This window comes from Heterocephalus glaber, unplaced genomic scaffold (genome assembly GCF_053883595.1).
Source record: "Heterocephalus glaber isolate CG9 unplaced genomic scaffold, H.glaber_assembly_v1.0 deba00001600, whole genome shotgun sequence".
Classification (NCBI taxonomy): domain Eukaryota; kingdom Metazoa; phylum Chordata; class Mammalia; order Rodentia; family Bathyergidae; genus Heterocephalus; species Heterocephalus glaber.
In genome coordinates this window covers 27,497,683-27,510,016 of record NW_028258372.1, presented here as the reverse complement: position 1 = coordinate 27,510,016, position 12,334 = coordinate 27,497,683, and the positions used below count along the sequence as shown (strand labels likewise).

The 12,334-nt window shown below is 32.5% G+C and overlaps 1 protein-coding gene and 1 long non-coding RNA gene across 9 annotated transcripts in view; one reads left to right on the top strand and one right to left on the bottom strand.

The window, feature by feature from the left end:
• The window catches only part of Brinp3 (BMP/retinoic acid inducible neural specific 3), a 392,440-nt gene that overhangs the window by 353,888 nt on the left and 26,218 nt on the right, over positions 1 to 12,334 (top strand). The window lies entirely within an intron of this gene.
• LOC106010909 (uncharacterized) overlaps positions 1 to 12,334 on the bottom strand; it is a 47,784-nt gene that overhangs the window by 10,161 nt on the left and 25,289 nt on the right. For both annotated transcript variants that reach the window (XR_001184603.3, XR_015444585.1), the window contains 2 exons: positions 5,459 to 5,514; positions 1,365 to 1,568 (listed from right to left, as the gene is read on the bottom strand). This is a non-coding gene — a long non-coding RNA (uncharacterized LOC106010909). The remainder of the gene's footprint in view (positions 1 to 1,364; positions 1,569 to 5,458; positions 5,515 to 12,334) is intronic.

Here is a 12,334-nt window from a genome sequence, read left to right as displayed (position 1 = left end):
GTTAGTTGATTCATTACACAGCACTCAGCATACTTATTTTGTACATTTTTCTCCCCTCTTCAGTGAAGCTACAATACAAATTTGATTCCTGTGACTAATATAATACTGTTTCATCACACTTCAGTAACTCATGATGCCGCGGCCACACTGATTTTGTTATTCCTTTCATGCAGTGTGGAGATACCTGTACTCATCCTGAGGTACATATACTTTTCATAGCTTCAACAAATAGCCAACTCTAATCATTTCACTCACATCTCAAATAATACATCCCTTCAGAGGCTTTTCTGAGATCTTCCCCAAGGTAGTCTTCACACATTATTCTGTAGAATTTCACATTCTTAATAGTTTTGTAGCACTTAAATTTATTTAATATTTCCCATTTACTTATTGCTTCACTTGTTTATTGAGAATGAAATTCATGTCTCTTTTTCATTACTCTATTACTAATTCCCAAGTTCAAGAAATGTAGTGGTAATTTTTGTTGGTTTTGCTTTATCAACACAGTTTGGTTTTATGGAATTAGGGTATAAAAATTTGGATTGATCACACACATCAGTTCATTGTTATCATTTCCTTTCTTATGTCAGAACATTGTCTAATTTTAAATATAATAATATATAGGATATATATTATATATATATTTGTATTTTCTCCTCTTTATCCTTTATTCTATTTTCCATTCTCTGTCTCAGCAGAGGTATTCAATCTGGTGGATGTAATAATTTTTTTTAATTTGAATGTGTCATACTAAAATATGTATATATTCAATTATGTATATTTAATTTTACCAATTATGTTTTGCATTTTTGATTATTACTTTCTTCATCAAATATGTTTTGAACATCCATGAATTGTATCTGCATGATGTGACTTAGCTTTTGCAGAATACATTGTAATCTGCCTAACTATATTTTTCCATCTCTTCCCTGGTGGTATGCCCAAAACTATCTTGAAACCCCACCACACATATTATGCCAGAAAAGGTGCTGCTCAAATGTTTCCTTCAGATTTGTGGGAATTATTTGTAATACATGCTCAGAAGTGAGCTTAGTAAATCATAATACATACACTTATTTTCAAAATGACATAATAGATTCTTAGTAAATATTTTTGAAGCAATTATTTTATTACTGTATAATTACTCAATAAACTATCTTGCACTATAATTTTATCCACAAATCATCGCAAATTCTTAGAGACTAAATTTATAGTTGTAGTCTAAATTATAAAATATTACTTATATAGAGATGTATAATACTCTTTTCCTAAATTGTAGTAGCTTCAAATAACACATGTTCATTACCTCTTAATTTTTATGCGTCAGGGTTTGGGGAGAGGTTTAGGTGGGAGCTTTTACTTACAATCTCTGTGAGGCTGCAGCCAAGCTTTTACCCAGGCTGTGGGCATAGGAAGCCTTCTGGGATGGCTTGCTTGCATGACAGTTGGGAAGAGTTGTCCAAATGCTCCATAACTGTCCTTCTTATATGTTAGCTTTCTTGGTGATCCATGTGTAAGAGTTAGAATAATTCAGGGTCGGGGGTTTAGCTGAGGGATTTCGCCACTTGCTGCGCAAGCGCACGGACCCGAGTTCGATCCCCGGTACAAAAAAAAAAAAAAGTTAGAATAAATCAGTACCTTTTATGTTTCTTTTTTCCTCTGAAGTTCTAGTCATTATCTTTGTTTTTCTCTATTAGACGTACTTATCACCCACAGGCAAGTGAAGAGTAATTAAGTTCTATCTCTTGAAGTAAAGAGAGTCAAAGAACTTGCAGGCATATTTCAAATTCACCATGAATCCCTAAGACATGATAGAGTGCTGTAAATTCTGAATAAATATTTGTCTATGTTTTGATTTTGATCCCTTAAACATTAAATATCCATTTTTTTTTTATCAAATGACCCTCTAATGTGAAGAGCAAGATAAGTAGGATTTATGCTATGAAGAAACTTACAAGTGAATAAGATAAAACATAGAAACTATTTAAAATGTAATTCAGTACTGATCCATTGAAACAGGTTCCTCTAAAACTCAATATAATGGCAATATTCAGGGTAACACACTTGCCCATGACATACTGAATAATATATTACACAAAATACAATAGTATAATGTAATGGTGCTCTAAGCATAACTCAGCCTGATTCTGCTGGGAAATAAAAGTCTCAAAATGATGTCAGAGTTATATGTAAGATTTCAAATAATCAATTAGGCACTTCCTAGATAAATAACCCATATTTAGGAGCCAGAAAGGACATTATAAGCAAATGTACAGGTATATGAACACGAGATCTATGTTCTGAAAATTTTAATCACTTGGTAGTTTATATGCAGGTTCTAAATTTCTCATAAATTTCATATTAAAGAATACTACCAATTAATGTTTAGATTATGGATGATTAATAAGCTTTTGCTAGAGGAAGTTAACTTAATTCCACAAATTAGCCAGGATGATCAGTTCAAATCTTTGTTGAACACTGTATTTGCTTTCTTAGCACTCCAGCAACTCAATGTTGTATGCATTAGCAAATGTTTTTCTTTAAGGTGAGTTACAAACAAGCAATGTAGAATGTTAAATACACTAAGGGCCTGGAGTTAAAATAGTGCAGAGTTAACTGCACATAAAATTTAAGGGCAATAATAGAAGAAAAACAAATAAAGACGTGTTCATGGGCTTAACCAGTCCATGATATAGAGTTACTGATTATTTAAATAGAAATATGGTATTAGTCAATCAAATTGTTAAACATTTTCTTTTAGTGCTGGTATAAAATGTAGATAATAGAAGTTGGCATTAGGGGAAAGTGACATCTGTGCAATGGATGACACGGCTTCTCACAGAAGAAAGGCATGCGTATGAAATATATTTAGGAAATAAATTTAGGGAATATTTAGGGAGTAGAAAGAGACCTAGGTGAATGAATGTCTATTTGAAGATGCAGGAGTCAGAAGCTATTACAAAGCTGTGGGATTTTAGCAAGGGATATAGATTGACAGAGATATTACTTACCGAGTTAGGATAGATCTAGTAGTAAAATACAAACTTTACTATTGTGTTTTTATCATTATTATCTCAGTGTTACATGAAATTATATAGCTAATCTGGTAATAATTACTTTGTTACTCTCCAGTGTAAGTAACATTCTTAATAGCCTAATGCACTTAATATTATTAAAGGCTTTTCATTAATCTTTTTGTAACAAGATATTGTTTTTAGACAACTTCTCTTACTTCTACTGTGTACCTCTAGACAAGGAAGTAATCTAACCTCCCTTGGTCTTGGCTTCATCATCTGTAGAGTGGGGATAAAAATATTTATCGGCATCAGTTATGGCGAGTGGAACAAATAGACCCCAACTCTTAATGAATAAACACGGTAGAGATTAATTTCCCTATTTAATGAACCCAACATGGTACCAGATTAGTAGAGGATAGAAAATAGGGTTATATAAACTTGGGAACTTGTACCTTTCCTCATCTCATCATTCAGAATTGCTGGCTTATGGAGGCTTACATTTTTGATGAGTGGCCTTAATTTTTTTAAGGGCCCAAAACATTTGCTATTTCTGCCCTTCATACTTCATTGTCATGACTTGTGAATTGCCATACCTGGGTGTGAAATTGATTGGAATATAAAATCTCTGGCTGTATAGCCATTTCCTCCAGAATGCCATGTCAACTCTTAGAGTTGTTGAGAAAAATAAGCAAGATAATACCCAATCCTCTTAGAACAAGGTCTAGTGCATTAAGTGATCAACAGGTATTAGGTTGGAGGGAAATGTGGTGGGTGTTAGCCCATTCTTCTCCTGAGATAATAAGACAGTAGTTAATGAAGTTTTATAAAAATATTTAAGGGCACTAAATCTCATTAATCATCTTACAAGAGGAAGAAAAAATGTTTTGATCAAAGACTTAAATAAGTAAAACAATCCAACAACATAAAAAATGTGTCCCAGATATAGACATCTGAAGGCTCCAAAAGAAGCATGAAGGTGGGACAAATGGGGCAGGGAAAGATTAAATAAAAAGCAGAGTTTTCATTTTTTTTAAGTATAAAAGTAAAAGTCACACATGCAGTCAAAACATTTAAAGATTTGTCAAGAGTTTTACTCATAAAAAACTTGTAGATAGATAAGAAATAAATCTAAAGTCACACAGAAATTTTCATAATAAAAGCAAAATCGATTTCACTTAAGAGTATGGCCTTAATGTGCATCTGTTTATCTATAAACATTTCTAGTTTCTCATTATTTATGGCTGGATAGTACTGCATTTTATTTTTTTTAAAAAAAAAACATTTTCTTTATCCAGTCTCCAGTTGATTGGCAATTGAGCTGTTTCCAAATTTTAGCTATTACAAACTGTGCTGCTATGAACATGGGTGCACACATATCACTATGGTATGATTCTTTTAATTCTTTTAGGAAGATACCCAACAGGGGAATAGCTGAGTCAAATGGAACTCTATGTTTTCAAAATCCTTTCTTGAATAATTCTTTCCTACTGCATCAATTTTCCTTCCCTGGAGCTCTATTTTTTTATACTACAACCACATTGACTTACATATTCAGAAGTTCAAACAACAAATCATTATTCTGAAATAAATCTATGAGTCTTTAAGAATTCTTCTAAAGAACAAATTTCAGTTCATTATTATGTTTTAAATATACAACTGGCTTACCATCATTGGTTTTCTTTTCATTTGTCTTTATTGTAGAAATACTTTCTGAACCCAGTATTATATCTATTATAGAGAATTATGTAATCATTTCTCTATAAATTATCTTTGTCTTTGGGGAGTAAATGATATAGGAATGTGAAAGACTACTAACTAAGGAAGTAAAAATGACCTTTTGTTTTCTAACATCATCTACAGTTTAGAAATTCCACCGTGTCAGTAGCATACTCATTCTTTGCACTAGGCATGCTGCTCTAAACACAGATTGGTTTATTGTCCTTAGTGTTCAGAAACTGCACCTGTTCTTTTTTTAATGGTATTTAAAGGAACATAATGCTGCAATTATCTGTTGCATGAATTATAAGTATACCCAGAACTGGTAAATAATATAGCACTACAAACTAAAATTATGGTTTAATGCTTATTTGCATGTAGATGACCAAAACTATGTCTCTCTATGCACTCTTCAGCTAGTAGACAATAAAATTACTATCATTTCACTTTGAAAAGAAAAGACACTTCTGTGGTTTTTCTTTTTAATGTTTGGCTGTGCTGGATAAATTTTAGAATAATGTTATATACAGGAAATTCAGAAAGAAGGAAAAGAATTAAATCTTGGCCCTGTGTTAGATGACAGTAATAGAGTTATTTTGTGTAAATGAGATTCTCAAATAAAATTGAGCTTGATTTACTTATGCCTTGACAGAAATTCAAATATATAAATAAAATCATATCAAAAATTGTATTCCAATTGCTCGGTGTAAACAAGGTAGACTTACCCAATCCAATCAGAACTTCCAAGTGTTTATTCTTAAGAAACAGCAATCAGACACATCTAAAAGATTTAAAAATTATTTTGCAATTTGTACCTTTTATTGTAAAATCAATATTGGCATAATAGTTTCCTTTGACCCAATAAATGTCAAGCCTTCAGAAATAAACAGACTCAGGAAGAATTTTCAAAGCACTAGCTATATTTAAAACATGTTTTGTCCAATATTCCTTTGTGTCACACATTTCTTAAAGTTGGTTTGCATGGTTTCTTCCTTCTCCTGATTCTCTGCTTTCCTTCAGACATAGGCAAATGCAGTCCATTTTCATTTCCTAATCTGGAAGCCAAGTAAATATCTAATATGAGGTCTTGGAAATATATTTTCTTAAGAAATAATATGTGTTGTGTTTGGAGTAATATCATATTCTCATTCAATCCGCTGTCAGAAAGATTTCTCTTCTAAGAAATTAAATTCTGGACCACATAACATTTAAATTCTGTGAAATCAGTAGAGAATGATAACTTTTCCATTAATTAACTATTTTGCTTATTTAGTATAGTTGAATCAGCTTATCAAGTTTCAAAATAGTTCATGGCAGATAAAATTGAATTGTCAGTTATATGACAGTAATTGATAAAAGTCTATACAATAAACAAATGAAGTGAACTTTTATAAGAATGTTATTACAAGCCATTTTAAAATTAGGAAATCAGCTAAGTACTTTCTGGGAATTTATAAACTGATTATATCTATATCTATATATCTATATCTATATATCATTACCAGACTCATACACAATGTTGTATTTTAAATTTCTCCATTTATCTAGTAACAAAATCTATTAATTTATGAATTTCACACAACTACTGACAATATTTACTCACCAAATATCCATGATTTCCTCTCCCTAGTTAGGGTGGTCCATGAGGCCAGGTATAATCAATGGATTGAGAACAAATGTGGGGGGTATCATTACTGTACCAGAGAATGAAGAAGTCAGAGCCCCCAACCCAGCATTTTCTCTCCTAAGCGATTGGGTTTGGAGCCTCTAACTGAAATGCTGTACAAGATTACACTGTCACAACACTCATACTCTGTTTGCAATGTTGCAGCACAACAATAGTTTGTTTTTCACTCATTGTACCTGCACAAAACAGTTGGCCAGATTCTGCTTATTGTAGTACCCAAGCTGCTGGGTAATCTCTTTTAGCACATACTTCCTTTATTCCTTAGACAAGAAACACAGGACTGATTTTGCACTGATATCTGACAGGTTATCCTTGAGGAAGCCATATGCATTACTTTTATTCTTATTTTGTTGATAAAGAATTCATTTAAAAAAAAAGAATTCATTTGGCTACTGCAATTGTTACTTTTATATGTCAGCTTAGCTAAATTGTGGTATTCAATTATGAAATCAAGAAAATGAACAAAACAAAATTAATGTCTTTGGGAGAACATATGCATTCAGAATTATATAACAGAAAATACAGAATGAAAAATAAATTCATATTGATAGAACTAGTCTTATATTATTTACCTTGGAAAAAGTTTAATCTTTTGTTTAAAAATATATTTTAGGGTCAGGGATGTAGCTCACTGGTGCCTAGCCTGCCTGGCAAGTGCAAGGTCCTGAGTTTGATCCTCAGTACCAAAAAAAGAAAAACAATTAAATGGTCTATTATTTTTCATTATATGTAAACAAATAATTTATAATAGTTTCAAATACTTCAATGTTTCATAATTAAGTCATTGACTACATATGGTTTTTTTTGTTAGTTATCCTTCACTTGGGTAAAGAGAGAATAATGCCTAACTTCCAGGACAAAAATGGGAATGATTATTCATTATATTATTAACTCTTTAGCTCAAAAATAAAAAAAATAATTTGCATAAAATGTGTCATGTTGTAGTTTATTATGGACTCATCACTGCTATGTAGTGCTTTACCAAGATTTTCAGTTTTATTCCATATTTTTCACAGTGCTGAGAATCAGAGACCTTAGGATTCATATATGTAAGAGATGAATGAATACTGTTAGTGATCAAACTAATACTTAATTTTTGTAAGAGCTTCATTATCATTGCAATGACTACCTAACCAATCATTTATTAAGTGATTGCTGCCTTCACTGTTCTTTAAATCTATTGAAAACTGAAACTGTATCCATATTTGTCTTTGAAGAATCCTTAACACCTCTTAAGAAGAGAGGCAATCACAATCACAAATAAATGCCTACTAAACTTCATATAGTATTAAATCTATGAAAGAAATACATCTGTTGATGTGATAATGATTGCGAGGAGAGTGGCATTTTTCATAGAGAAGCATCAGAAAAGGTAAAATTTGAACAAAAATATAGAGGATGAGTAGGAACATATCACGTAGATCTGAGAAGATAAAAGATAAAAGGCAAAGACATTGAGTATCATGTGTGCACTGAGAATTAAAACTTTTGACACAGAGGTGTATGGTTTCAAAGGAAAATAAGGATTAGTAAATAACAATTATAGTGTCAAAGGACATCAGAAGTTTATTAAAAGTGTGTCCTTCTGGGAAATCCAGGAGAGCACAGAGGAAAGAGAGTGAAGGTAGACTGCTGAAGATGGGAGCTTGGAATTGAATTCTCTAAATTGGCAGATTTTCCCATGAATTCAAGCTGAACACATGGAAAGTGTACAGGGTGCAATCTAACATAAGTATTTGTTTCAATATAAGAATATGCACAATGAATCATTAAATACATAATTACATTTTCAAATTACTCTTAGAGTGTAAGAAGTGGTATCATTGTGAAATACAGCAAATGTTCATTGTTGAAGTCAATTTTGTCTAATCTGCTCATACAATTGTCTATTAATATAAATAGTTTCATTTCCCAGTCAGATCAATCCCACTTGTATTAGAGTATATACTAAACTGCTGTGAAGAAAAGTACTCAAATTATGGTTTGCACAACATAGAAGTATTTTCTCTCTCATGTAAATAACTCAATATGACTTTCATGCTGATGTAGTGGAGCAGAGTATTAGAGACCCTGGTCCCTTGTAGTTGCTCTGTCTTCTTCCACACACATCTTAGTCCTAGGGAAAAAAGGTGATTATTTTAGCTATCAGTACAGGATTCCATTCCATGAGAAGTGAATAAGAAATGGGGGTGGGGTTGGAGAACACACACTTCTTTCTTGAGGGATGTCACCTGAGTGGAGTATATCATACCATTTACAATTCAGAGCCCAGAATATATGATAAAGTCATTTTAAATGCTAAAATGTTTAAGAATTTGGTCTTTAGTTGAATGGCTCTGTGCTCTGCTTAAAAAAAATATGTTACCGTACAAAGAAAGGAAGACGAATATTAAAAAACTCTGGTATATCATCCATTTTGATTTTAATTTTCAAGTGTTAGATTAAATTTTGGAAATGTAGAAAAAATTTTAATATAAAATGAAATGAACTGTGGAGGAAATTAATTATATATTCTGAATAGCTGTCTCAGTTTCACTGCTTATGCCTACATAATTATCAACAACGTCCTCATGTTAATAATTGTTAAAATAAAATGCACAGCATAATTTTAGGAGAAAAGTCATATTTTCAATGTTCTTTAAAAAGGAAATAAAACATATGTGCATATCTATGCATTTTACTTAAAATATTATCTATTTATGGGTATGCACCTATAAATTTGTTCATTTTTAAATCTTTAACATGTATTTAATGACAGATCTCTTTATTCCATTTTATTTTTTAACATTCTGCAATAGCATGACCTTTATTCAGGTGAAAGCACCCTAACTGGATTTTGAATACTTACGTTTGAGGCCTTGTTCTACTTCTAATGATCTGTGCGACCTTGGGAAATTATTCCTGCCAATCTGGTTTCAATTTCCTCCTCTGCCAAATGAAGGTGTTGAACAAGGTGATCTCCAAGGCCCTATCCTGCTCTAATTTTCATGATTGTCTGACTCATGCTACACTGTGAAAGCTGATCTAATTAATTTTCTTAGTCACCTTCACGAGACTCCATGGAATATATTTTCTCATGATGTTCAAGAAGCTGATTCGTGCACCCATAAAGATTTTAGTTAAATATAAACACTAATTTTGGCTCTCATAAGAGGCACAGTTGAGTTTATGGAAATGTACAGTAATTGCAAAGACCACTCCTCCTGCCTCCTCTTCTTCTTATAACAATTTTGTCCATCCCTCCTCCTCTGTTAGACTTCAAAATGGTGTCAATTTATCCACCCATAGTGCTACATATAATCCTTGCATTTCAAAACTATGTCTTAAGTGCATGGTACAGATGAGTTATTCTTCTAAAATAGATTTAAGCTGTTTAAATTGGGAAGATTTATTTGAATATCATCATATGTCCCCATTTCATTTTCATTGTCAAATGTTTAATAAGCAGCTTCTATGTGCTATAAAATTTTCTGTGCTCTAAGAATGAAAATATACATTATTCTCACCTGTCCCAACAGCTTAGGTTCATTTATGGATATAAGAGAATATGCCACATATACTATAAAGTTATTTTAAATGACTTCATAAGTAGCAAACATAGAAGAAATGAAGTCAATTTGGAGACTATACAGTTTGTTCAATAATAGAAAGGCAGGATTTAAGCAGTTTTATACAACCATTTAAAATACAGGACTCCCAAGTAAGAGACACCTTTGTCACCTTTTCATGAGTCATGGCACAGCAAGCAGTGTAAACATGAATATATTTGTGGCAATTCCCTTTTGTGTTCAACTCACATAGTCACATAGGGTTATGTGAGGGGTCCAGGTAGATGATTTGCATGTGAGATTCTCACCCCAACTGAGTAACCCAGGGGCAAGTGTTCAAAACTTTTTGAGCAAACAGCAGGCATTATAGTAAGTAGTAAACAAGCCAGTCCTTTATCCCTGGGAGTGAACATTTATACTGTACACATTAGCAGCCTGTAGTTACCTCCACCTAGATTAAAGGAAAATAGTGTGACTTTTTAGTAAAGCTGATTATATTAACTAGAACTAGTAGAGCTCATTATATTAACTAGATTATATTATTTGTATTATAACAGGCAGGGTTAATATTATCTTTTGTTATCTCTATTTTTTTTCTTTTCCTCATGTTTATTTCTTTCCCTTCTTTCTTTCTCCTACCCCTTCCACTTCTCCTTCCCCTTTGGACCCTTTCTTCCTATTTCACATTATCTACTATACATTTTGATCCTTATTTACATTTTCAGTTTCTCACACCAGACAAACTATTTGGTATTTCACATGTATGTCCTACTTATTTCACTTAGGACTATGGCCTCAATGTGCATCCATTTAGCTATAAATGTCTCTAGTTTGCCATTTTTTATGGCTGAGTAGTACTCTGTTAAAAAAATATATCTTCTTTATCCAGTCTCCAGCTGATGGGCACTTGGGCTGTTTCCAAGCTTTAGCTATTACAAACTATGCTGTTATAAACATGAATGAGCATATACCACTGTGGTATGTGGTGTGATTCTTTCAATTCTTTGGGGAAGATACCCAGCAGGGGAATAGCTGGGTCAAATGGGACTTCCAGTCTTAGTTCTTTGAGGTATCTCCATACTGATTTCCACAGTGGTTGCACCAGTCTACACTCTCACTAACAGTGGAGCAGGGTTCCTTTCTCCCCACACCCCTGCCAGCATTTGTTATTGGTTGATTTCTTGATAGCAGCTACTCTTTCTGGGGTGAGGTGGAATCTCAGAGTTGCTTTCATTTGCATCTCTTGAATGACTTTTGATGTTGAACATTTTTTCATATGTTTCTTTGCTATTCCTACTTCTTTGTCTGAGAAATGTCTGTTCATTTAAATGCACATTTTTGGATTGGGTCCCAAATTTGAATTTGGGAGGTCTGATTTTTTTAAGTTCTTTATATATTCTAGATAGTAGACCTTTGTCTGAGAAACAGCTGGTAAAATTTTTTTTCCCACCTTGTTGGTTTTCTCTTCACTCTGTTGGTGGTTTCTCTTGCTGTGCAGAAGCTTTTCAGTAAGAAGCAATCCCAGTTGTTGATTTTTTATGCTAGTTCATGTGGGACTTCTTATCCATTTTAATTAAAGAATATTTATGAATTTTTAGTCAAGAATAGAACTTGATTTAAAATCAAAGTTATATTTTAGTTTTTATGATTTAAGAATAGAATAGTAATTTAAACATAAACAATAAAAAGACAGTGTCACTTATGAGATTTCACTGAAAAATTTGCCCCCCAAAAGTACTTAGATCTCCTCAAACCTTTGATAGCAGTTTGTATCTTACAGGTTATTAATTAGAGATGCAGGAGTAAGTAAATTGCACCATGTGGAATCTACCAGTCATATCAAAGTGTGGGCTAATTTGCAAAACTGATTTCGTTTCATCAAAGTATAGAAAGCTATGAGAAGAGAAGAAAGGGCTGAAAAACACCTATGGGACTTTAAGACCTAATGAAATAATTCAAGTTTCTTTGGATCCTGATTTTCAAGTCTTAAAATGAATTCTTTTTACACTATCGGGGAAGTTTGAATATTGCGTGGGTGTTGATTAGTCCCAGTCAAATTATAATTAATTCTACTGAGGGATAAAAGGAGCTGTTGCTACATTGGTAAATACCTTTTTTACATTTTAACTTTTCCTATAAGAAAGTGGGATGGGGTAGACAAACTGCTTATGCTGGCTTAGCAACACCTGGGAGCTCAGGTGGAGTCCCTACTATTTATGTGTGTTTGGAAATTTCACACAAATGTTGCTAAAAATCATTACAGGTTGAATGTGGGCTCCTGAAAATAATTTGTCTTTTCAGGCTTTTTACAATTATATATAGAGTAGAAACTTAATAAATTCTTATTAAATTGTATGTATTATAAA